This window comes from Dermochelys coriacea, chromosome 6 (genome assembly GCF_009764565.3).
Source record: "Dermochelys coriacea isolate rDerCor1 chromosome 6, rDerCor1.pri.v4, whole genome shotgun sequence".
Lineage (NCBI taxonomy): Eukaryota > Metazoa > Chordata > Testudines > Dermochelyidae > Dermochelys > Dermochelys coriacea.
This window is the reverse complement of record NC_050073.1, coordinates 107,893,392-107,921,167: the sequence shown is the minus strand read 5'-3', so window position 1 is coordinate 107,921,167 and position 27,776 is coordinate 107,893,392. Positions and strand designations below refer to the sequence as shown.

Sequence of the window (27,776 nt, the reverse complement as noted above, 5' to 3'; positions counted from 1 at the left end):
TATTATAGCTTTCCCATGAAACCTCATCTACGGAACAGAAATACCCTTCCACCTCTGGCTCAAACAAGGGCAAGACTTGGAACAGCTGCAGTCATTGGTGGGGGAAGAGAAGGAAGAATGCTTACTAGCATATTGTACAACTGGTCCCAGCCACCTGCTGGTACCCCAAGACACATCCCACCGTCTTTAACGACCATGGAGGATTTCTGCCAAGCGGCTCCTCCAAGTTTCCTTCTGCCTTAACACCTCCTGTCGGCTTCACCACTACAAGAGTGATCCAGCCCTCTATTTTTTTTTGCCTCCTGTGGAGGTCACTACTGTGCAGAGAGCTATGGAGTTTACCTGCAGTGGCGTTACTCAGAAGCACCTTGCTACCAGCCTACATATAAGCAAATCTGCTGTTAGCAAATTTCACTGTTCCCTAAAGTATTGGGAATTCTGCAGCTATGAAGGTCACAGTATCTATTGTTCAAGAACAAAATGAAAGGCTTTCAGCACCACCACTGAACTTTGTTGAATTACTTAAGTTTATGTGCCGTACAAACCTGAAATCCTCCAAATACTGATGGTGAGATTCCGACATTCAAAGACTACTGAATAACTAGCAACAGCATTTACTGAGCCTCTGTCATATCTGGCAGTAATTAATGGTTTTATGTTTTATTATAATAGGGGTATAGACTTTTATTGGGGACTAGAGTTAAATGAAATAAAAGCTGATAAATAATCACTTTCATGAGTAGTTTCATACCTCGACTAAAATACAGCCACTTTTTAAATAAAGGGATATAAACATGCTTCTGTTCCAAACCCAGCATTTTCTTAATTTATTAATGAAATCCTTACATTTTTGGCTAGGCACCTCCCTCCTCCATATACACACGCACACAAAACTTGTCTACACCCGTGATATATAATAGAAAAAAAGTCAGCCTGGGCTCCAATCATTTCAAAAGAGACCACTTTAAACTCAATATTATTGCCCAGTTAAATCAGCATTACTGACTTCAGAGTGGTACTGCATTTCAACAAGAATTAGCTTTAACAAAAGTTGCTGTGATGCAAAAGAATTCCAACCTTTTTGAGAACAATTAAAACAGAAGGAAAGTTTCCCCATCCTCTTTCCCTCTTGCTAGTGTTACTTGTCTCAGGCAATGATCCAATGAAATTCAAAGCAGTGCTCTGCTATACGTCTGCTTCCCTGTGCATGTGACTTATCTTTGGTCAGCCGATTATGCTTGTGACCCCCTTTCATTTCTATTTCAGCAGGACTGCCTAGATTTAACAGCTAGTATCTTGATGAAGTACAGTTTTGTACATACTGTAGTTGTGTTAAATGCAGCAGAACATTTCTAGACCAAAAACCAGTAAGTCAGGGGACTTTTTAATTTAAAAAGTTATAAATTAAGCAGCAGTTAGCTCTTCCTATACATAGATACACCTGACTGGGACTATAATCTATATGCAAATAAAGTGCTGAGGGCAAATTTGTATCCACCCATGAAACAGAAGCTACTATTTAGATTTCTATATATAAAAGCAGTACCCTACACCACAGGAGTAAATGAAGGTGCTGTACTACAAACCGAGAGGTTGATGTAATAACCATTAAGAGAGTGTGAAAAATATTGCTTTAAAAGTTACTGAGTTAAAGAGTAATCATCCAGCACAGGTTAAGGAGGTCATTTTGCACTTCTAAATGAAGAGCATTAAAAAAGCTGAAGGAAAATGAGCTCAATAAGAGACAGTATTCCATTATTAAGAATGGACAAGTTCAACCCAAATCTAGGCTGAATTTCATGTTTAGTTTTTTTAAATTATCTGATGCAAGATGCTACTTTTTTTTTTTTTAATATATAGTTGCAGGAAGCTGATTAAAGTGCAAACAAAAAGACCCCAAAACACCCCAAACAAAAAGAGCATCTACATTTGCTAACAGTCAAATCCAGCTTAAACAGTGTTATCATTTTGAGGCATCGCCTTAGTTTTTTTGCTTTGAGTCCACTCATTCTTTCCTGCAGGCAGGTGGCACCAATGTGCAGCCATAGCAGCTGTTTGATCAACTATAAGTGAATGGTCTTTATACACAGAAAATATTGTAAATTTATATTTTATACATACACAGAACTGGTCCTAATTCTGCAGTGAACTCTGCACCGGCAGACCCCTGTACCTACACACAGCTCATTTCAGGACTAGGTCATAATTTAATGCACCCACGAATTCAGAAAATCTAGTAATATTCTCATCACCATACAGCAGCCATCTTCCACAAAACTGTGCCACATGATACATCACTGTAAGACATCTGCTTATGGTTTTGCTATTTGTGAGAGCCCTAATTTTGGATTTCCTAATTTCTGGACAATCTCAGCCAGAGTCACATTTATGTATTGTTTATACACCAACAAGGTACCTTTCCACTTAAGAGTCATAAGCTGCAAACAGATAGATTATCAAAAGTTAAATATTTTTAAAACCCTAGACTTGGTTATTATTTTGGATCAATTTATTTATTTTTTTCCCCTCAAACTGAGGAAATTAAATTATGTCAGTTTCAGTTTTGTTGATGTCCAGTTTCACTTTCAGGTTTTTAGTGGTGCAGCCTCTGGGTGTTTTTAAATGCAAACAGAGTTTAACTTTTAAAAAAATAAAAGACATGGTCAACTCTAGCTACTAACAACCCACTAATATTTTTAAAGGCTGTAAAACCCATCTATACTAGCGCTGAAAAGTGTGAAGGCATATCTACATAGGGAAATAGCCCTGACAAGCCTCTCTGTATGTCCTCCATGTAGACATTTAATCCACATACAGTATCTCTTTTTGGGGTTTAGATTAATCCATGTACACATGAGGAGCTAATGCAGAATACCTTCTGCCTTTTAAAAGAAAATCACACCCTAGCTTATGTTGCAGTAGTCTCCTTGTGTAGAAAAGCCCCAAGTTAACACTACATATACTTTCTCCGGCTTTGTCTTCATGCACATAAAGTGTGTTCTTTACTAGGATTTTAACTTAACTTTTAGTTATGACAAGGCAATTGTAGTTGTCACATGAGTCAGCAGGTTGAGTTTATATTGTCCCATAACAGGTCAAGTTATTCCCTATGGGGGAAGTATAAATTCAACCTGTTAAGTCCTGTGACAGCTACAATTGCTTTGTCTTAATTACATAAAAATGTATTAACTAAAATTAAAATCTGACTGAAGGCAGGCCTTTGTCCAGGCACAGCCAGACTTTCACACTAAAAGGAACGGGTTTGGAGGTTTTGTTCATTTGATGTTTAAGAGAGAACTGAAGCACTGGATTTAAAAAAAAAAAAAAAAAAAAAAATTAGAGTGGAAATGTTTGCTGGTCTTATCCTTTATCAAAGTTTGTTTTTACAAAAATCCTGAATGCTGTTTAAAATTTAAGAGTGTAACAGTCCATTTAACTAAACAAAAAACAAAACAAAAACACCCACCCACCCACCCCTAAAAGGAACTTAAAGAAAAAAGGGCTAGTGAGAAACCGTTTACTGAAACAACCATGTGCATGTGTTTCATTGTACATTCCACCACACTTCTGTACAAATTTACAACACACATCTCGGTATGCAGCTACACAGATGCTTCCTCCTTGCCACTATGGGGCAGAACTTCACTAACTGCACTGCAAGCTCCCCTCTACCCATATCACGCCAGCCACTGCCACTTTAAATGCAAAGCAAACAATACCCTACAGCCACACCATAATTATTATCGTAATTTAGAAGAACTGTTCAGGAAATCAAGTCAGAATTCATTTTTATCAGGAGTATTTTAAAAGCCAGTTGATAAATTTATAAACATGTACTCCAAATAATCTAAAAGTTGCTTCTACTGCCTTTCTTCAAGAAGAGTTACTCCACACAACAAGTGTTCTCCCTCCCATTTCCCTTATATCCTACAAGTTTCTATGCCATTAAAAAAACAAAAACAGATTTAGGATCCAATCCTGCAGGCAGCCTAGTCATACGAGTAAGAAAGACATTACCATCAGGTTTAACACAACAAGCATGGGTCTTGCAATTTCTTCATCAGTTATCACGCATGTAAGAATACAGCCCAATGGGGCAGGTAAAGATACCTGTGTCACCAGACCATTTTAACTGTTTATAAAGACTTATCAATAAGGACGTAAAGACAAGACAACTTCGTCCTGTCCCTCCCCAGCACACCCTATTAATTCTGCTTTCCCACCTCCCACAAATAATCTGACAGCCTCCAAATTGGACATGTCCCTGTGTTCATAAAATCTTGGCTCCTTTACACAGTAAGTCCTCTGGTCGCCTCCCTCCCCACTAATGAGAGGGCCTCTTTTCCCCTTCTGCTGTTCTCCAGGGGGGCCATTCTACTGTCCCTCCCCTGCAGACAAGGAATCAGAGTGGTCCAATGCAAGCCCGTCTCTGGCTCTCTCTCCCCTTTCCTGTTAAAGGAGCAGCTACTTCCTTCTCTCTCCTTCTCTTCTGGGGAGGGTTTCTGGCTCAGCTCTCTTGCCAGAGAAAAATTTCTACTCACCCTGGGACAGCAGAAAAGCATCCCACAACCCGCAGCCTTGACGAGGAAGCGCAAAACCTAGTTATCAGCAGGAATGTGTCCACAATTTATTTTAAAGCTTCAACTAAGTCGGTTTGGCCTTTACAGTGCCACACAAGTAGTTGCAACCCGAGTATCACAACATCGTGCTAGCATGTGCAAAAGCACTACAGCATTACTATATCTTGAAATGGAACAGAGTTTCAGTTGCCCAGTGTAAGAAACAGCATAAAAAGTATAAAGTTTCCATAGTCTGAAGTGTTAGCAAAACAAATTCGTTGCTTTGTTTTTTGTGGAGAAGTGGTGCCAAAATACACTCATTAGCATGCCCGCATCCCTTTAAGACAGCTTGTGTTGATTTGTGGAACTCTAAGTCAGTCCCTGGAAAATGCCAGCTTTGTTGTAAAATGCAGATACTTGCTTGGCAAAGATAACTACAAAGATATGTTCAGTGTTTCAAAATCCTTACTGATGGATGGACAGATCCAAATAACAAGGAATTGGAGCCCAATTTAGATGGAAAATAAAGTTTCCCGAGCTCTCTTTAAACTTCAGACAAATCAGGACAAGCTATTCCTTCTGAGCCTTCCAGTAGCAGCAATCCTGCTTTATAGAACATGACATTGATGGTACTAGCTTCACCAAATAATAGCAACAACATGTGCTAGTACAGGACATTCTGTGGTATCTCAATTTAACAAAAACTTGTCCCCAAAAGTCCAAGGGCAAAGTACACGATAAATGGATATTCACAGCATAGCACTAGTACAGTAGAAACAAAATCACTGTGCACAGAAGAATAAAACTATAAAAGCTGAGCAACAGCCTGATCTTCAGGATAGGTATAGATTTCCCACAATAATAAATAATAATAATAATAAAAAACCCACACACCACAGTAAATGGGGTTGAAATTTTGGCTCTTATGAGGACAGCAAGTGGGGAAATTACAGTACTAAGTCATAATACACTAAATTAGAGGAAGCACCAGCACAGAAGATGCTTACACAAGATCCTGTCCAGCAATCTGACCCACTGACATCTCCCGGACTCCACTGCCATCAATGCGGCTTCCGACAGACACAAGGCTTCACTGACACAAACCTAACTAGGACTGTTGGAAACACCTACCTAAGATACTCCTATGCCCCCAGCACCACAGGGCCTGAGCACCTCACAACCTTTGAGGTATTTACCCTCACAACACTTCTGTGAGGAAGTACTATTACTGAGGCCCTGTGTAATCATCATTGTGTGGACTGCAAGGAAATCAGGAAGTTACCCCAATACCGTGATTTTTCCCAAGAGCTAGAAGACAGACGTGGCTGCTCATGGGGGTTAACAGGACGGTCCCATCCTAGGATGGGGACAGAGGTGCCAGGACAGTCCTATCCCCTGGAGTAAGGCTGCATGTTTCACCATATGGTGCTAGCTGGTTCAGCCCAGTCTGGCCCAGGGCAGGGATTGGCTCACTTCCTGATTGGCTGGGGGGGGGGGGGGGGGGGAAGAGAGCACACAGAGCTGTGAACATGGCCATTAGGAGCCCCAGCCCACCCCACAGTGCCCCCCCTATCCCAGGGGCAACACTGCAGGAGGTGAGACCATGATCCATCCCCTCCCCATGGCCAGCACCATGGCCGCTTGGAATTAGGGCTACCAACTCTCTAATGGCAGAAAACTTAACAGCCTTGCCCCACCCCCTGCCCCACCACAGCTCACTCCATCCCCCTCCCTCGCTCTCCCCCACCCTCGTTCACTAGCTCATTTTCACCAGGCTGAGGCAGGGGGTTGGGGGTGAGGAGTTTGGGCTGCAGGAGGAGGCTCCAGGCTGGGAAAGGAGGTTGGTGCATGAGGGGGCTCCAGGTGGAGGGTACAGGCTCTTGGGAAGGGCTAGAAACGTGGAATTCAGAGCGTGGGAGAGGGCTGAGGCAGGGGGTTGGGGTATGGGAGAGGGTACAGGCTCCGGGAGGGAGGTTGGGTGCAGGCTTCAGAAAGGGGCTCAGGGGGAGGGGCAGGGGGTTGGAGTGCAGGAGGGGGTGAGGGCTCCCAGAAGGGCTGGCATGTTCCGCCGGCTCCTAGGCAGAGGGGCCAGTGGACTCTGCACACGGCCCCCACCCTGAGCAGTGGCTCTGCAGCTTCCAATGGCCGGGAACTGCAGCCAATAGGAGCTGAGGAGCCGACGCTCGAGGCAGGTAAAGCACACAGAGTCCCTCTATGCCTAAGAGCCGGTGTAACATGCTGGCCACTTCCGGGTGCCAGATACGGCCAGGTAGGGAGCCTGCCAGTGCTGCCAACCAGACTTTTAACAGCCCGGTCAGTGATGATGACCAGAGCTGCCAGGGTCCCTTTTCGACAGGGTGTTCTGGTCGAAAACCAGACACCTGGTAACTGTACTTGGAACATGAGCGAGAATGAGAAGGCGCCTTGTTCCACCAGATTGATGGATCCCAGTATCAGCTTTGCACCAGTTGGGGCTATTGTCTCTCCTCTGGAGCTTCAAGGTGTGCTGGAGCTCTTAATCACCCCATGGTCAGCTCTGCGCCACTTCACCCCCACCTCCCCAGCAAGGCAGGAAGCAGCAGCTAAGCCAAGCACAGAGCAAGCTGGGCCCTGATCCTTGCCCCAGGCTGCATGGGCTGGCACCATGTAGGGAGAGCTCCCCCACTCCACTCTGCAAAATTGGACCATCCCACCACCTCCCCACCCCATCCAGGATGGGACTGGCCCCTATTAACTCCCCCAAGAGCAGATGCAGTGTGTGCTTCCCCCCCACACACACTTTTGGAAAAAAAACAAGCAGGTGGGGGGGGGGGAGACAGGGGATTCAGTGGCTGTGCATATCCCAAGAAATTCAAACATTTATCCGTGATATGCCATGAATTTAAAAAACAAACAAAAAAAATCACACACAGACACACATGATTTTCTCAAGACCTTAACTATTATTCCTGTTTTACAAAGGGGGAACCGAGGCACACAGAGACTACACAACTTGCCCTAGGCTACATAGGACATCTGTGGCAGAGCTGGGAATTGAACCTGGCTCTTCTGAGTGCTAGGTTACTGCCCCAGCCACTGGCCAGCCCTTCTTTCTCATTATTCCACTCTCAGCTCTGAGGGACTAGACAAGATATTCTGCGAAATTTTAAAAATCTTGCCTATTATTTAATGAAATTTAAAAATAAAAGAGGCCGGGGATTGATCTGTGTTTTTCAAAAGATCTTTAGAAGAGAGGACTGTGTTAATTCAAACATGAGGCAGTATTTCGTTTGCCCTTGAAAATGCAGGCGGCTCCTAGGAGCTATTTGGTTTGACAAGTTTTCCTTCAGATTTCAGAATTAAAAAAACAAAAACAAGCCATCTTCTCCAAACTTCATGACAGAATGTTTTTTACATATAGTCTCTGCTAAAAATACCAAACCACCATGAAGGATCCCACAACAGTGCTAATCTGAGTTTTGCTAACACTTCACCCAAAACACCCTAGCACTACACAGGCACAAATCAATCAAGATAGATGCTAGCACTGGAAAGTTCTCCATTTATATCAGTGATTCTCAACCTATTTACCACTGTGGGCTGCATATGCAGCTGTGTGTGTTACGTGGAGCGTGTGTGCACGCACGCACGTGCACACACACACAGTATGGCCCTGAAGATGGCAGCTATATGCAGATTGGGCCACAAGTGGCCTGTGAGCTGAGAACCACTGATTTATATCTTAATACTATATATGCAGCTAGAATAGACAAAAGGCTTAATTCTTCATTTCCTGGCACCTTGTGTAGACAATTATAACAGTGCAGAATGACAGCAAGATACAGTAAAAGCTGTGTTTTCCAGCACTTTGCCACCCAGAATTTCTGTATCTCCCAATACAAATCTTCAATCTAGTAACCAGGACTAGTATACTGCCCAGGAGGTTATGCAATTGCACATTCTGTACTCTACTTTTATGCAAAAGAGGCAGAAGACAAGTAAGCAAGCTGATATCAGGAATTTAATCAGAGAAGCAGCTTCCAGGGTATGTCATAGGGTCAGTACAGATTCAGCCCAATCTCCTACACCTTCTACATCTACAATACATCCGATGAAGTGAGCTGTAGCTCACGAAAGCTTATGCTCTAATAAATTTGTTAGTCTCTAAGGTGCCGCAAGTTCTCCTTTTCTTTTTGCGAATATAGACTAACACGGCTGCTACTCTGAAATACATCTACAATGATAATTGATGTTGATAATGATGACCCTGAGGAACTGCAAGATCCTGAAGTGCCTTCTGAATCAAAGAAAGATTAAATTATGTTCAGTATAGTTTTAGTGTTAAGAGTGTGTTTAGTGATCTGGGTGTACGCAATGCACTGCCCATAGTGATACGTAGTGTCATAAGATAACCTACTGTATAGAAAACTTTACCTGATGTGACAAAGTTCCTCCTCTACCTTGGTGGGTCCTGCACTTATTGGCGGATTTTGCTTGCCTCAGAGATTCACAATTGCCCTCAGTTTGGCCACTTTCATGGCCCAAATCTGCCATTCACTCAGATGGCCCCATCACTGGCCAGCATGGGAAAAAGGAAGGAGAACAATCCCCCACAGTCTGTGCTGGTCCACCTAGTGGGTCGGGGGACAGGTCAGGGACCTTCCCCTCTGGTGGGACCTACAGTCCAAGTCAACTCCCCCTGTATCCAATAGGGAGTTGGGGGGAACCCGGGCCCGCCCTTTACTCCTGGTTCCAGCCCAGGGGCCCTGTGGATCACAGCTGTTTATAGTGTTTTGTATAACACCTGTGTGACAGCTACAACTCCCTCGGCTACTTCCCCATGGCCTCCTCCCAACACCTTCTGTATCCTCACCACAGGACCTTCCTCCTGATGCCAGATAGCGTTTGTACTCCTCCGTCCTTCCGCAGCACACCCTCTCAGCTCCTTGCGCGCAACTCACTAACTGGAGTGAGAGCCTTTTTAAACCAGGTGTCCTGATTAGCCTTAATTCTAGCAGCTTCCCAATTCACTACAGGTGTCCTAATTAGCCTGCCAGCCTTAATTAGTTCTAGAAAGTTCCTGAGTGTTCTGGAATAGCCCCTGTTATTTTACCCAGGGAAAAGGGACCTGCTTAACCTGGAACTAATTTATCTACCTTCAACCACTCTTTGGTAGCCATCTGGCCTGACCCTGTCACACTGTATACACCTAAGTGCTTCAAGAAACCAACTGCTCTGCATGCAGTACTACTACTACTACTGGATTGGTGAATACCTGTACACTATTTTATACCTTTATTCATTTTATTGTATTCCAATTCTTTGATAATTAGTATTCCATCGGTAAATATAGCTCTTAGTTGATTGGAATTTTGGACAAACTGGCACCCCCCCATTCCCCCAACATGCTGGATAACAAAGCTTTTACTGTACTAACTAGTCTCATTTACACCTACTGTGAATGACTACATAAAGTACAAGCCAACAGAGTATCCTCAGCAGCAGCAAATGGGCTCCTCAGCCAAACCAAAGCAAAAATCCTGCAAGCATGTTGGATTTTGCTGAGCCGCCTTCACTTTGGGATTATGAATGTTCCATCTGTGGTGCCAACCCTCTGCATACCACAGCATATTATAAAGGAATCAATTAAGGCAAAAGCAAGGAGGTAAACACGAACCAGAGATCCATGATGTATGGCATGCTCCTCTGATCAGAGTGTAGCTCCCCTCTCTGCTTTGATGCTTCAGGCAGAGAAGAGCAAGCCAGGTAGGGCTTATCTTCACTGAATGTTGCACTAGTTTAGCTACAGATGTGAATTTAAACCAGTGTAGTTCAATAGTACAAACTCCTACAAGGACAGTCATGCACCATTTAAATTTAAAGGGATGCAAGCATGCATGTAGACAAGTACTTAGCAGCACTGATGGTACATCTACACTGCAATAAAAGACCTGCTGCATGGCTGGGGCTGGCCCAGGTCAGTCGACTCTGGCTCGCAGGACTCGAGTTGCAGGGCTAAACAATTGCATTATAGACACTTGGGCACGAGGGGAGTGGGTCTCAAACCTCAGGCTCCAGCCCAAGAATCTACATTTCAATTTTTAATCCCGCAAGCCTGAGTCAATTGACCTGTACTCTGAGACTCAGTGCCATGGGTTTGTTTTTGTTTTTTTTTATTGTAGGCATAACCTGAGACACAAATCATCATTGCATATCTGCAGCAACAACCCCAAAAAGCAGAGGGAGGGGGGAAGACAGGCAGCTGGAGCTGGAGAAAAAGAGAGAATGCCTGGTCAAAGGCAGGGCAGGGGACAAAAAAGGGACTCAGGAAGAGTGAGAGTGACCAGGAAAGAAAGGGGATAAGAATGAGGCTATGGCAAGGCAGAGAGAGACACAGGAGGACGACATAGGAGGACAGAGAGACATGAAGAGGGAGAGTAAATGCTGGCCAAATAAGGGGCCGCCAGCAAGGAGGACAATCTGCCTACTTAGATAGCCAAAGATTCTTAGTACCTCATGGGAGGAGCAGAGTGTAGCTTGCACATAGGAAACTGACTTATTATGAGAGACCACTTTGGAGCCTGGTTTGGTTCTACTGCGAGGAAGGGAAAGGTGGCTATGCTAGCTAGCGGGGTTGGGGGGGAGGGGAGGACTGGTTAAATGTACCCACACTGTACCTGGCATGCATGCTCACACTCCTCTCGCAAATTTGCTATATAGCCATAAAATTTACTGTTTCACTATGTTCAGGCAAAGAATCTTTCCAGTCTGGGAACAGAAATCCTGTTAAGAACTTAAATGCCTCTTTCCTGAGGCTGCAATTCTTAAATTTTTCTTCAATTAAACCCAACTAAAATTGTTTTTATTTAGGGTAAAAGGGATGTGTCTGCTTCTTTTACAGCACCAGGCATACTGTCAGTGCTAAACAAAATGATTAATACTACAGTACCTAGTACAAGGGGAGCCTGTCCATCGTTGGGCTCCTAGGTACTGCCACAATACAAATAAATACAATATCCAGTGCACCAGCAGATCTCATTTGGAACCCTCCCAGCTGTATGCATGTTTGGAGGGGGATGGAGAGGGGTGAGAAGATTATTTTTGGAGTCACTCTTTCACAGGGACAAACCCTTAACTAAAACCTGCTAGTACCTGGCTATACTTATTTAAGTGTCCTAACTTCCATGGCTGTGGCATTACACTCCGCTAAACATATTCCACCTTCAGAACAGCAGTTCGGTATCACGGCCGCATCCAGTTAAATATACCAGATAACTCTCCATCACTCTCCAGAACGGATGGTACCCTGCTTAGGAGCAACTGGGTGTCTTAATTCCCCTGCTGCTTGGTCTGAAGCCAGGGAGTCCCGCCAAGTGCCAAGAGAAAGGAGCTCCTGAAGATCCCCACTAGTGAACTCCTGAAACATTTCTCTCTAGGGAATAGGGTATTCCCCGTCATATGATCCTGGATAGCAAATGCTGGAGAGCCTGGGCTTTTACATGAAGTTTGAAGCTCATAGACTCATAGATATTAAGGTCAGAAGTGACCATTATGATCACCTAGTCTGACCTTCTGCACAACGCAGGCCACAGAATCTCACCCACCCACTCCTGCAAAAAACCTCACCTATGTCTGAGCTATTGAAGTCCTCAAATCATAGTTTAAAGACTTCAAGATGCAGAGAATCCTCCAGCAAGTGACTCATGTCCCATGCTACAGAGAAAGGTGAAAAACCCCCAGGGCCTCTTCCAAGCTGCCCTGGAGGAAAATTCCTTCCCGACCCCAAATATGGCGATCAGCTGAACCCTGAGCATGTGGGCAAGATTCACCAGCCAGATACCCAGGAAAGAATTTTCTGTAATAACTCAGATCCCACCCCATCTAACATGTCATTACAGGCCATTGGGCCTATTTACCATGAATAGTTAAAGATCAATTAATTGCCAAAGTCATGTTATCCCATCATACCATCTCCTCCATAAATGTATCGAATTTAATCTTGAAGCCAGATAGGTCTTTTGCCCCCACTGCTTCCCTTGGAAGGCTATTCCAGAACTTTACTCCTCTGATGGTTAGAAACCTTCGTCTAATTTCGAGGCTCTCTCACTCTCTCCACATTCTTTAAGTGGAAGAATCCACTTTAGGTCAACCACCCCTAGGCTAAGCTAGTGCCCTGTGGTAGCACTTCACATAGGGCAAGGACAACCTGCCTTTGCTGATGCTGTATCACTTCCACCCAAGACTTTCCTCCCCTGCAGAAGCAAGACAGAGGGGTGTTCAGGAGAAGGGCAGTGCAGGGCAGAGCACCAAGCAATGGTATTTAAAAATGCCTACTTTTGTTTTGCCATCTTCTACCATCTTCAACTGATAGGCTACTGCAGATGCGGGGTCAGAGTTTTTTCTTTTATTTGTATACTAATTTTTAATCTTGATCAAACTCTAACTAAGCAACTATACTATAGTGTCAAGAGTAAATGACCATATAGGTCATTCTTCTTCCTGGATAATGGAAGCAGCACTTGTCTGTTATTCCACCCAGGATTTCATGGGTATTGTTGTCTGAATTGGAGTGTCCAGTTAGAGGATAAGACATATGAACCAGGTCTACATCAGAAAATTTGCTAGTACTGCAATATTGGTTAGCAGTGTGATTTTCTGTGATATTGGCAATAGGGCTTTTGCTCATACAGAAATGTGGTTATACCATCATATCTTATTTCTCATGAGGAACTGGTAAAAGCTACATCTACACCAAGAGGGTTTGCTGGTATAACGATTCTGGCAAAAATTTCAAGTGTAAACTAGGTTTTTATCGCTGCATCTAGATGGCTTCTAATTGAATACATCAGAATGGGCCCCCGCCCTGTTATTGTTTGGAGAACATTAGGAATTTCCCTTTTCGCTTTGTCCTTTTTGTTCTAGTAATTACAAATCCATTCACGGAGTCCTGTGACCTTCTCATCCATTTCAGAGCCCTAATTATTTATGTGGGTGGAGTGCTAAAAACTTGTGATGGAGTCCCGGCAGTGCCCTGCCCTGAAAGGAACAGTTTAGAATTAGAAGGGAATTCAGTTACCACATCAATTCAATCCTTGGCCTTTGTGCAAAGACTGACAAGTGCCAGCTGTATTGACTTTGTGATGTGGACATCTGACTTCTCTAGGAACTGCATGGAAGACAGCAACATGCTTCATAAAGACTAAGACAATATTTATTTCTGGTCACTAATGATCTTGGTTATTTTGAACTAGTGACCAAGAGTTCTCAAGTCATCCAGCCCCCATGAATCTTCCTTGTCCATCTAATTTTACCTTCAAACAGAACAAAAAAGAAGGGGAAATGTATTTCTTTGAGTATGGAAGATACGTGGCTTGGAATGGAAACTCACAACATCTTATTAATGATTTACAAAGATCTATACTTAGTGCTTTGCTGTTCTAGCAGAGTTGGAAAAAAAACAAACATTTTTTACTTTTTGCCAGACTTAAAAAGAAATAAAAAACCCTAAGAGGCTACAATTCCCATTACAATGCATATGTGTCTGTAGCTGTTCTTGAGGAAAGACTATATTGTCTGAGTGCTGGAGTGGGTTGGTGAAGGCAGGAAATAAGTCTCATGAGACAGATTCTGGGGATACTCTCACTTTGGAGAACTCTTGAAACAGCCTACTATTTAGGGGATACAGCTGTATTCGGGGGTAAGGCAAAGATTTGGACAGAGGAAAGCTGCACTTTTTTCCTGGATCTCCCTGGATAGGTCACCTTGGGCAAGACACTTCACCTCTGTACCTCAGTTTCTTCAATCTGTAAAATTGAGATAACAATACTTACCTCCTTTGGAGACAAAGTGTGCTATATAAGAGCTAGGTACTACACTTTCAGTTTAATCTTATGCATTTCATTGGCCAGATGCATTAAAGGATGTATGTGAGCCAAAGATGAAAGTACCACACACTGGAATCTCTAGGAATTCAAACCCCAAGTGAAAAGAATGCAAATAGACAAGTACATTACTGGCCTCCTGATGCAGGGTGGCGAGAGGAGGAGAAAAGAAAAAACTAATATTGTATAGAGTGCATTCTTATTGAGGGAAATCAAAAAGGCAACAGTATGCCTTGCAGCTCTCATTAGCTGGGAACAGCGAACCATGGCCACTGGGAGCTGCAAGCGGCCGTACCTGCGGACGCTCAGGTAAATAAAGCATCTCGCGGCCTGACAGGGGCTTAACCTGAACGAGCCACAAACCAAGTTTGGGAACCATTGATTTAGATGAATCATTTCAAGTTTTCTGCAGAGTTCACAAGAGAGAAAGTTGGGGAGAGGCCTATTCTTTTCAGGCAATAAAGATTTCAAAGACTGAGGTGTCCAAAGAAATTAATAAAAATTGATCAACTAAAGAGCAACCAGTCATCTGGATTGGATTCCATGTATCCGGGAACTTAAATGAAATAGACGAGCTTCAAAACAAAAACAAACAAAACCCACCACGACCACGTAGGGCTGGTCTACATGGAGAAAAAGCCTACAGTAGCTAGTCTGCACTAGCTCTTTGTCTGGACACAATTGCAGCTTACTGAGAATGGCTTAGTGCGCAGTACCTTAATGCATTTTTGAAGTGCATTAAGCTAAACTGCTTGAGGGCACTCAGTGCACAATAAGGGCTTGGCTACACTTACATTTTAAAGCGCTCTAACTTGCTGGCTCAGGGGAGTGAAAAATCGCCCCCCTGAGCGCAGCAAGTCAGAGCGCTTTAAAGCGCTAGTGTAAACAGGCTACGAGCGCTGGGAGCAGGGCTGCTCCCAGTGCTCGGAGCTAATCCCCTCGTGGAGGTGGATTACCAGGAGTGCTGGGAGAGCTCTCTCTCCCCAGCACTCACGCGCGACCACACTCACACTTCAAAGCGCTGCCATGGGAGCACTCCCTCGACAGCGCTTTGAAGTTTCTAGTGTAGCCATGCCCTAAGTGTCCACAAGAGTTGGTACAGAATAGCTAATGAGCTTTAAATTCACATCCTAGTTAACTGCACACTAACTTCCCCATGCAGACAAGCCCTTAGTTACTATACTGGGGGACAACAAAATGTTGTGCCTTTTTCAAAGACAGGCATTTAGAGGTGATCCTGGCAAACCCAGGCCAGTGAGTCGTACCTTCAGTTCCAGGTACAGTGGATGGAGATATTACAGAGTCATTAAAACACCTAAATGAATAAGGACAGACATGGCGTCTGTAGAGAAAAAGCACAACTCTTTAGTCTACCAGAAATCTTGTGCCTCTTATTTTAAGATTGGCTACAAAATGAAAAGCAGAATTTAACATTTCTCCAAAGCTCTGACAAAGTCTCTGACAAGATGCAGTTTTGGGAAGCATAGGGTAATGGGATGAGATGCAAAACTGTCATGGATTAGAAAATGACTAAAAAAAAAGAAGACACATGATAGCAATAAAATGGTCACACTACACTAGGTAGGATTTAATGGAACCTTTTCCATTGACCCTATTTGGTTTTGGGTCAGGCCCATAAATCCTCACATTTCAGAGCATAAAAGTCAACCACTAACTGATGGGGTCAGAATTAACTGCTCATTAGTTTCTATGATTATGGACTATTGGGTTTCTTTTATCTTCCTGAGGCCTTGTCTACACTAAAGGGAAAAGTCGATCTAAGCTACGCAATTTGAACTACGTGAATAGAGTAACTCAGATCAATGTATCTTAGATCTACTTACCGAGGGGTCCAAGCTACTCGACTTTGACGGGAGACACTCTCCCGTCGACTCCCCTTACTCTTCTCGATCAGGTGGAGTACAGAAATTGATAATGGGGGTCAATTTAGCAAGTCTTCGCTAGACCTGCTAAATCGACTGCCAATGCATTGATCTCCATTGCGTCAATCCTCCAGTAAGTGTAGACAAGCCCTCAGAAGCATCCGATACGGGCCACCATTAGAAACAAGACACTGGACTAGTCAGATCTAGTTAGCAATTCCTAGGTTCTTTTCAAAATGATCTTTGGAAAAGCTGGTTTTAGTAGTATGAAGAGGGAAGGGATGAAGAAACTGAAAAAGCAGGTTACACAGACCTGGATCGTTACTGGCAAATGTATTTCTTAGGCCATGTCTACACTAAAAAGTTAAGTTGACCCAGCTACATTGCTCAGGTGTGTGAATAATCCACAACCCTTTATGGTGTAGTTAGGCTGACCGAACCCATGGTGTAGACAGCACTAGGTCAATGGAAGAATTTTTCTGTCGATCTAGCTACTGTCTCTCCGGGAGGTGAAATACCTATGCCAATGGGAGAACCCCTCCAATTGGCGTAGCTAGCGTCTACACCAGAAACGCTCCAGCAGCGCAACTGCACCACTGCAGTTAGGCCACTGTAGCATTTCAAATGTAGACAAGCCCTTGCAAGTGCTGGGCATTAAAGTATTGCATTTAAAATACCTATAACTTCATTTCCTGCTTGCTCAGTTGTACCACTACAGCCAGAATATGGATTTATGCACTGAATTGCCTTGGGGGACCCACAATTTAATTATTCTGAATAATTAACCATGGAATGTATTACTGAAGTTCCAGAATGCTTTCAGAAGAGAGATGGTCACAAACCAAAACTAGACACCCAGACTTCTGGTGGGGTGGACGCCTCTAGATCAGACTTGCACCTGGCTTCACTCTGTAAAACAGGTCTATCAAAACTCCCTCAATTTTAGTAGATTGAGTAAAAGTCTGAAGTTTGCACCTGAGGTTAAATTTTGAGGTAACCTCTGACTACTAGTTTAACTACGCACATATCCCTCCCCTCTCAGGAGATACTTCTGAATAATGCATGTACGATATATTGGTACATTTAGAAACAAGTTTGTTTCTAAGAAAAGCAGCAAAGAGTAATGGTTGTTGTTGTAGTTGCAGATAGCATGAGTGGGATGGTTTGTATTAGCAGGTTGCAGGTACAAGGTTTGCATTTGATTTTAATGCTCTATAGGTGCTACTCCAGAATAATAATTTTAATGTCTTTAAAACAAAGATAAATCACATTTCCTGTAACTAGCTATGCACACCAACTGCAAAAGACAAGTTACTTTGCTTACGCATTTCAGCGTATTGGCTGAATCATATTGTCCCAATATGTTCTCTTAGTCCCTTCCTCTGCCCCCATATCAGTACCATCTGGCTCTGACCGGGCTGGTGACCACAAATCCCTAGTTTAGGCAAATGTTCCTGTCTTTACAGTTACATGTCACCCACACCACCTGTGTTGGTCTGTTTAATCACCTGTTGTGTCTCGTCAATCTCAGACTAAGTTCTATGGGACTAGGGACAGTCTTTGGTCTACCCACCTGTAGAGTGTCTGACAGTGAAGGCCTGACTGGGGCCTCCAAGAGTCACTCCAGGATAACTATGTAGGTTGACAAAAAAAAACGCCACACATTGTTGTATATACAGGGACCTAGGGCTGCCTTACTAAACTAGAGAAGAAAAGAATGTTTCCCTGTCTGCTAAAGACTAGTTTTTGGAGCCCAGAAGAAACGTTTTTTGGGATCTTCCCTTACCTCCTTATTCAGAGATTTTTGAGCTAGTTCTCTGTCAGAGTTCCAAATGACTGACTCATAAACACCTGGTTTAGAAATGCCTTCTGCAGGAGAATAGAATGAATCAGAGCGACTGCCGGCTCTAATACTGCTATTTCCACCTACTTCAAATAGCAGCTGCAGGTGGCTCAGCACCTTTTGGCTGGTTTATGCATTGAAGAGGACCAATGGCTTTAGTTTCTCTTCTAGAGCAACTGTCATCCTTGTCTCGAAGGCGGACAAGTGCCAGTTGTTATTTCATAAAGATTTGGAATTTGATCCCCCTTTTATTTAAGATGTCGTAGGGGAAATTAGCTTAATTTGCAGGCACGAGGTAGTGTTCGCCTCACACCAGGAACTTGCAAAAAGAAAAGGAGTACTTGTGGCACCTTAGAGACTAAAATTTATTTGAGCATAAGCTTTCATGAGCTACAGCTCACTTCATCGGATGCATTCAGTGGAAAATACAGTGGGGAGATTTATATACATAGAGAACATGAAACAATGGGTGTTACCATACACGCTGTAACCAGAGTTGTGCTGGAAATGGGCCACCTTGATCATCACTACAAAAGGTTCACCCCGCTCTCCGGCTGGTAATAGCTCACCTTAAGTGATCACTCTGGTTACAGTGTGTATGGTAACACCCATTGTTTCATGTTCTCTCTGTATATAAATCTTCCCACTGTATTTTCCACTGAATGCATCCGATGAAGTGAGCTGTAGCTCACGAAAGCTTATGCTCAAATAAATTTGTTAGTCTCTAAGGTGCCACAAGTACTCCTTTTCTTTTTGCGAATACAGACTAACTCGGCTGCTACTCTGAAACCAGGAACTTGGTGTACATTTAGGCAGGGAGCATTGGAGAATTTCAGTGCTCTGTTAGGAGTCTTCTCAATACCCAGGTATCAGCAGAGCACAGCTGATCACTCCTCCAGCTTTATGGGGAAGGAGAATTGAATATGAGAAATCCAAAGTGTCAGATACTGGCCTGCCTAAGAAATCAACATCCTGAGCACAGCTGCTGTGACACAAATGGCTTTTCCTCTCCTTCTGAGGAAGCAAGCACTTTGCCCTTCTCCTTTTCAGTTACTGGAGGAAAAGAGGCCTGTAGATTCTCAGAAGCCCTCTTGTGATCCAGAAGGGTCTACCATCACCACGAGAAACAGAGACACACACACTTGAGTCACATCCTTCCCCCTCAGCTTCCAAAGACTAATATATTTTTTCCTGAGTCACCAGGAAAGCCCCAGTTCCAGGGCTGTGGCTGGATCTCACTGCCATCCATCAAGGGAATGGGGGTGTTGGGAGGAGTGTTTGAAATCAGGGGCGCGTGTGACAGTGCTCAGGTTACCCAGGACTAAGAAAATCACTTTACTCCTCTCACTGGCGGAAGGTGTGAGAGAGTCTTGCCTCTGACTGTTGGGTGTTAGCTCCCTATGCCAGCCCTGTCTATCTAGGTCTTTCAGTTTAACAAGTGCACCCCAACCCTCTTGAAGCATTCCTCTGTGACATCCGGCCCCCGACACTGACTACTCACAGAAATCCCAGATATAATCTGCTTTCAAAAGGAACAGTGTACCCCAGTTTTACCTACATCACCGCGCCTGTATAACGCACAGCACTTGTGAACACTTATACCAAAAGAAAGAACAGAAACAAGAGAGATGGAAACAAATAAATAGTTACAATATAAAACAATAATAAAATGTGAACTACAGCCTACATTTATTAATAGGTACCGAAATGCCCTACCTGCCACACCATCCTGCCTCTCAAGATCTAACCAAGGTCACACTGCAGATCAAGCCATGAATCTTTTACTGTTATATAAAGGTCCAAATGGGGGACACAATCTGGAAAGGTGAAAAAAAAAAAAAAATCTAAGAAAACAGTTTGTTCTTAGAAGACTACTCCCTCCCCACCCCATTCATAGAATCACAGGGCTGGAAGAGACTTCAAGAGGTCTTCCAGTCCAGTCCCCTGCACTCAAGCCAGGACTAAGTATTATATTTTAGACCATCCCTGACAGGTGACTGTCTAACCTCCAATGATGGAGATTCCACAATCTCCCTAGGCAATTTATTCCAGTGCTTAACTAACCTGTCAGTTAGGAAGTTTTTCCTAATATCCAACCTAAGCTGCCCTTGCTGAAATTTAAGCCCATTGCTTCTTGTCCTATCCTCAGAGGTTAAAAACAACAATTTTGCTCCCTTCTCCTTGTAACAACCTTTTATGTACTAAACTTTTATCATGTCCCCCTTCAGTGTTCTCTTCTTCAGACTAAACAAATCCAATTTTTTTCAATTTTCCCTCATAGGTCATGTTTTTTTAGACCTTTAATCCTGTGTTGCTCTTCTCTGGACTTTCTCCAATTTGTCCACATCCTTCCTGAAATGTGGTGCCCAGAACCGGACACAATACTCCAGTTGAGGCCTAATCAGCGTGGAGTATGGGGGAAGAATTACTTCTAGTGTCTTGCTTACTATCCTCCTGCTAATACATTCCAGAATGATGTTCGCTTTTTTCTTTTTTTAAAAAAAATGCCCTTCCAGCTGAGAACTAGTGTTCCCAGTGAGTAATCATTGGTATTTCAAACAGTTATGCACCCACCTTATAGTAGCTCCATCTACGTTGTATTTCCCTCATTTGTTTACAAGTAGGTCATGCGAAACAGTATCAAAAGCCTTACTAAAGTCAACATATACCACATCTACTGCTTCTCCCCTGTCCAGAAGGCTTGTTACCCTGTCAAAGACAGTGTTTAGGTTGGTTTGACACAATTTGTTCTTGACAAATCCATGCTGACTGTTACTTAGCACCTTATCTTCTAGATGTCTGCAAACTGACTGCCTAATTATTTGTTCCATTTTCTTTCCAGGTACTGAAAGTAAGCTGACTGGTCTGTACCTTCCCGGTTTGTCCTTATTCCCATTTTTGCAGATGGGCATATATAGTGCCATTTTCTCTCCCATCTTCCCTGACTTTTCAAAGATAATTACTAATGGCTGATATCTCCTCAGTTGGCTCCAGCCATTTCTATACCACTTATGCCAGCAAAATTGTTGCTCAGGAGGGTGTGTTTTTTTTCCTCTACATCCCTGAGTAACATAACTTTTGCCAACACAAGTGGTAGCGTACCCAGCGCTACGTCAGCAGGAGAGCTCTCTCCAGTCAGTATAGAGCGGCTACTGGAGAGATCTCATAGCGGCGCAGCTGCATCAGTACAGCTGTGCTGCTATATGGTTGCCAGTGTAGACATGGCCTCCTTGAGCATTCTAGGATGTATTTCATCAGGCCCTGGTGACTTGAAAACATTTAACCTGTTTTCAGCCTTGTCTACAGTATACAGTTTTGTCAGAGATGCTCAAGTCCCTGATTTTGCTGCATCATTTGGAACACATGCCTGCTCAACTCCCCCTGCAACCCATGTAAAACTGCCTCCATGCTCTCCCCTCAGACATTCCCAGTATCCCTGTCACTCCACCCCATGGACATTTTTCCATAATAGCTGGACTTATACACAGCTATGAGATCCTCATTTCAGAGAGTGCTATTCACTGCCATGTGCCTTGTAAGAAATGTTAATCTATGTATTGCTGTTTAAAAAAATGTAGTCTTACAAAGACCATTGCAACAGAAAATTCATACACAGTGGCAAAGCAGCACATTTGCAGACTATAATTAACACCCAGGCATGAATCATTACAAGGGTCATTCAAGATGGCAAGAAAGCAATGCCTGGCTGAATGTATTATAGAAAGACACATTGACAAAGAGCCCAGTAAAATGCTGCTTCAAAGCCTCCCCGATTCAAATAGCCCACTGTTGAGCCCTTCTAATAGCCCTAGTATCTGGCTGCTCGAAATCAGCAGCTAGGCAATCCACCTCAATGTTCCATCCCAGGGAAACTTTTCCCCCTTAGTTTCACAAATGCTATGCAGCACACAGCAGGTTGCTATGAACATGGGAATATTTTTCTCACTGAGGTCTAACCGACCCATCCCGCAAAAAAAAAAAAAAAAAAAAAAAAAAAAAAAAAAAAAAAAAAAAAAGGCAGCACCAACAACCCTTTATTCTGCCAATTGCACATACTATGGTCATTCTACACCTACATTGTTGCTGCTGTCAAGGTTTCCAGTGTAAGGCTTCATAAGCCATGGGAGTAAAGGGTAGGTTGGGTCTCCCAGAACCACTATGTGCATTTCCACATCCCCTGTTGGAATCTTCTGGTCTTGAAAAAAAGTCCCTGCATGCAACATTTTATACAGGCCAATGTTTCTGAAGATGTGTGCATCATGCACCTTCCCTGACCACTCCGTGTTGATGTCAGTGAAATACCACAGAGAAGTAGCCCTTTCTGTTGATGTACTCTTCCGCAAGATGGTCACCACAACCCCCAAGGCCGACTTTCCAACTCCAAACTGATTCGTGACTTATCGGTAGCAGTCTGGAGTTGCCAGCTTCCACACAGTGATTGCTACACTTTCTACCAATAGGGCAGCTCTCATTTTGGTATCCTCACACCACAGGGCAGGGGCAAGCACCACACACAGTTCAAGAAAGATGGTTTTGCGCAAATGAAAGTTCTGCAGCCACTGCTCATCATCTCATATCTGCATCACAATCCAATACCACCACTCATTTCCTGAGTCTAACTGCGATGGTCCACAGTGTTGAAATGTTTCTTTCCATGGCACACAGCAGGGCAGTTCAGTTCAGATTGACAGCTCATGAAATACTGTAGGATCAGCCGCATTGTGTTCATAACGCTCATCACAAGACTGGTGAATAATGCAGGATCCATGCTTTCAGGCAGAGATGGCGGGCACACAATTTACAGGGGCAGTTGAAAAACAGCACGAAACGTAAATCGGAAGCTCTTGGAATTATGGGACGGAGAAAATTACAGCATGAGATGACAATTCCCTCCCCCATGATGCACTGAGATCCATTCCCAGAACTCCTAGCAGGATAGGATGGCGATTTGCACAGTAGTAATAGCTACATCAGTGCACTGTTCTCTCGATCGATGCTAGAGCACCAACTGTGGATGTGCTCCGCTGACACAAGGAACGTTGTGTGAACATGCACAAGCGAAGTAATTACAGTGGCTTACAACCACCAACGTAACTTAAGTTAACTTAACACTGTAGTGTAGACATGGCCTAAGTAATTTTTAAACTTGTTCTGTCCCTATTTTAGCCTCTGATTCTACCTAGTTTTCACAGGCATTCATTAAGTTAGACATTCAATTGCTACTAAACTTTTTGTCAAAAACTGAAACAAAAGTCATTTAGCACTTTTGCCAGTTCCACATTTTCTGTTATTGTTCCCCACCTTCCACGGAGTAACAGGCCTACCCTGTCCTTTGTCTTCCACTTTCTTCTAATGTATTTGTAGAATGTTTTCTTGTTACCTTTTATGTCTCTAGCTAGTTTAATCTTGTTTTGTGCCTTGGCCTTTCTAATTTTGTCCCTATATATTTGTGTTGTTTATATTCATCCTTTGTAATTTGACCTAGTTTCTGCTTTTTGTAGGATTCCTCTCCTGCCAGGTGCCAATGTTCTTTGCTGAAGGGCAAATTAAACCCAAACCAAGCTAAGGGAAACTTTGATTATTTTCCTACTTGCAAATCAACTGTGGGGTGTCTTTTATAAGCAAGTCACTGGAATGAAGCAGCCTCTATGTACATTATGACCTTAAGTTACCCAACCCTACCCCAATCTGTTAATCAAGGGAGCAACCTCCCCATTCACGTATGATCAGCTACCAGTACAAAGCTGTGCTGAGCATAGCCAATTCTTGAGTAACAGCTACCACAAGTATTTTAAGACAAGCTGTAGCTGGCCCCTGAGCAGGCTATAGCATGCAGGTGCAAGCAACCAGGCACCACCAAATGCAGACTAGCACTCCGAGGCACTAGACACCCCTAAATGGAAAGAAGGAACATATTCCTCACACCATACCAATAGAGCTGGCACAGTCTGCATGCTCGCCCTATATGCAGTAGAGCTCCAAAAGCCACTGGTCTCCTGGAATTGGTACAAAGTGCTCTGCCCCCCAAATGCCCCTTAAATTTATTTTTTTAACAGTCCCCTGAAACCGTCTTTCCCCCGCTGATGTATTTCCATACACCAGAAGGGGATTTTTGGATAGGCTTGGCTGAGTAGAGTCAAGACTGTTCCCTGTAGTCCACCCCAAGCCCAGAGGGTTTTGTGCAGTCTAGTTTCAAGTCTCATTGTTTTACATGCCCATAATTGCTAATTACTCAATAGCTAAACAAATGCTTTTTTGGTGAAATAATGGAATTTCTCTAGTCGAATTCACTCAATGGGATGGTTATGACCATTAGCAATAGTACTCCCTCACACACATACCCCAACCCGCTTCAGTTAGTCTCTAGCTTTGTGTGGCTGTTAACCACATGTACCCTTCCAAAGCCAGGGATCTTATTTATGACTATTAGGCTGTGTTTCTTCATCCGTCAAGTCAGTCTATACTTCCTTTCATCAGTAAATAATAGCTGCATGCTGATAATTCACTACAACACAAGTTAGAATAGCCATTTAAACATCTGCTTTGACAAAGATCCAGTTGTCACACTACTGTAGGGCGACATGGATGCCTCTGTGAAATAACAGGGTGTGACTACATATTGTGACTCAAGCATGACTGGGTAGTCACGGCTGTCTAACAGTGCAACTAGTCTCACTTCCAGGTGGCTGATGTCCTGTAAACTTAGTCTGACTTTAGGATCACTGTCATAGGTGTTTATGCTGGCAATACTACAACCTCAGAACAGATTCCTGTTTTTATTTATATTATATAAATATAACAGTAACCTGGAATGGGTTTAAAAAGTTTAAACAGGGGGCTGTTGAATGGGCCCATTGACAGCACTGCACTGCTCCGGACACCTGGGTTAAACGGTGCTGGTCACGCTCTCAGATGCTTTGGACCAACAGGGAGGGGTTGGAAGTGTTATGGCTGCAGCACAAGCAGCCCCATAGGGAAGAGACTCTGCCTTAAGTAGTCACAACACAAACTGCCTCCTCAGACAGTCAGGGAACACGACATTGACAGGAGTGCCATTTAGTCCACCTAGGATATGGGACAGTAATTGCAACATAAGGGTAGAAGAGAGATGATCAGAAAGAGTACAGGATGAAGAGATGGGATGAGAGAAATCCATCCAAGACATAGCTTTGATTTACTCAGTTAAGAGATTTGAGGGGGTCAAGGCGGGGAAAACACAGTTAAAGACTTAAAAAAAAAAAAGCATCCTTCAAGTTTTTTTGAATATAGTAATAGACAGAAGCAATAGAACTTGAAAAATCCACTCACCAGTGATGAGCAGGAAACTTGCCGACAAGGAGGAAGATGGCGTAGCCATCAACTTCTGCGTAGGTTTGTTTCTATTACTTTTCTAAGTCTCACAATTGAGGCGGAAAAGCCTTCCCAATTTGAGCTGACGCAGTGCCTGAGTCTGCAAGCAGACAGCTCCTCTGTTGTTCCCAGTAGCAGTTGTTTGGGGGAAAGCAACAGTGTGGAGCTAGGTGGTGACACTGCCCAGAGTGTGTACAAAAAAGTAGAAAGTAGTGAAACTGGGAGAAATGTTGATTTCGCTAAGCCATGGTGGAGTTAAGAGTCAGTTAGCAGCCACTGCAGCTCAGTGTTTTGCCCTTGCTATGGTTGCTTTCCTGGGACCGGTCCAGCCACACTTTCTGCAGCATAGATGGGAATCCCAAGCCATATGAGGCATCAGTTAACGCTTGATCTTCCTCCCCGTTCTCCTTGGTGGGACAAAGCATTTGGAATAGCCACACCCAGCTCATGCCATTGTGCATACATCTTACAGTCACCATATCCCTCGTTGAGTCACTACAGGTTAGCTACCCATATTTTCCCAGAATGCATGGATGCAAACATGGGTGGGCAGCCTGACAGATGCAGACATACAAGACACTGAAATGATGCAGAAACATTGACCTGTGTTATTTGTAATGGGCTACAGTCAACATGCCTCTAATTGTTTAGAGAAGTTTAGAAGTATTATCGTGAACAGGGTTTCAGCTGCTGCATGGGAAAGACCTGAGCAGCTGTGGGGATGGGCACCAAAGCTATTATGGGAAAGGAGATGCCCAGAAACGTGGGTGCGGGCTGGAAGAAAGGCAGGCTGGGGAAGAGGTAGAAACGCCTGTATCTGTTACTCTACAATAGATATTTGTCCTGGTCACATTCATCAGTAGCCAGCCACTGGTGGCTGCACCAGTGCAAAACCCTAATGTGGAGAAATTTATTTGCTCCAATGGAGTGTTCCTCTGCCAGATGCTAGAGTAAGCTGCCTCATTCTATCATGCAAACAGCTGCTTAAACAGGTTTGCCCTGTTTACACTAGAGATTTCCACTGGTGCAGCTATAACAAAAGCAAACCGCCAATGACTGTAACCAGGCCAAATGCCCAGGATGGACAAAGTCACAACCTCCTGCCTACTGGATGGACGAGTAACAGGCATCTGCTAACCCGCACAATCAGGATGGAGAGGGATGCTAAGATGGAGGGAGCTCTACAGATGCCAGACAGATGGCTTCAGATCTGTTAGTCACCGACTAGGCCAGTAGGAAAGCTGGAGACTGCCCTCCCATCATATCCCACCCCCCTCTCCCCCAAAAAAGTGTTTTTGGGAAGAGCATCTTGTCAAGAATCCCCAAATCCTTCCAGATCTTACTGGTGGGACACAGTCTCTTATGCTCCTCCCTCCCCCACAAAAGTAGAAGAAATATTGTATCCATAAGATTTTTCAAATCTGTAAGCATTTCTATAGTGATCTTTATGTCCAAGACACCTCAGGCCTATTTAAACTTCACAGCAGCTGTGCAACACTGAATGGGTTAAAGATTAGCCTTATTAAGACGCGGCAATTGTGACCACTCTACACAATGCCTGGGGAAGTGCCATCAACTGAGATCACTCTGGCTGGTGCAACAGTCCTTAATAGACGACACATGTTTGATGATGAATTGTGACAAAAAGGTTGCAACTTGCGCAAGGCCAGAGAAAGTGCTGGGATTAACACTTGCACACTCAGTCTCCAGCCCCTGTGCTCAAACCATTAGACCGTGCTTCACTGGCAGTTTGCTAAATTAAAGAGTCTGAAGCATCCAGACGTGGTGCCAAGCCCTAGCCAACATTCACAGGTCTAAGGTTTGGATCCAAAAACACCAGTGGAAGGGGGATTGTACCAATTAGTCTTAAGAGGAACCATCTCCTCAACCCTTATCTTTTGTGAAGATGGAAACCAAACATAGAGAATGCCTGGGAAAATGGGATTTAGAATGCATTTGTGAAAGCAAGAAGTAGGACACCATAATATGAAAGATTCTGATAATATGAGTTTGTTGTTTGTTTTGGTTTGGTTTATAGACTGGAAAAGATTTGAGTTTATTATTTCATAATCTAGGCTTTCAAAGGTAGCACTAGGTACAAAATGCGCTCCAAAGCTTATAAAGATTCTTGCCATGTTGAGACATTCCCCCCCAGACTGTATTAATTTAAAAAAAAAAAAAAAAGTTCACATCACAAATTCACTGAGGGACCCTGCTCTCCAAGTCAAAAATAAAGATGGATCTGTATTGCCATTTCAATGGAGTGCAATCCATGTACTCT

At 43.6% G+C, this 27,776-nt stretch overlaps 1 protein-coding gene across 3 annotated transcripts in view; it reads right to left on the bottom strand.

Moving 5' to 3' along the window:
- The window catches only part of RCOR1 (REST corepressor 1), a 135,028-nt gene that overhangs the window by 89,172 nt on the left and 18,080 nt on the right, over positions 1–27,776 (bottom strand). Inside the window, exon 1 of one of the 3 annotated variants that reach the window (XM_038406612.2) lies at positions 9,412–9,487. The exons of the other annotated variants lie outside the window; for them this stretch is intronic. The gene's annotated coding sequence lies outside the window, so the exon portion shown is untranslated. Of the gene's footprint in view, positions 1–9,411; positions 9,488–27,776 lie in introns of those variants that run through there. 3 annotated transcript variants of the gene reach the window in all.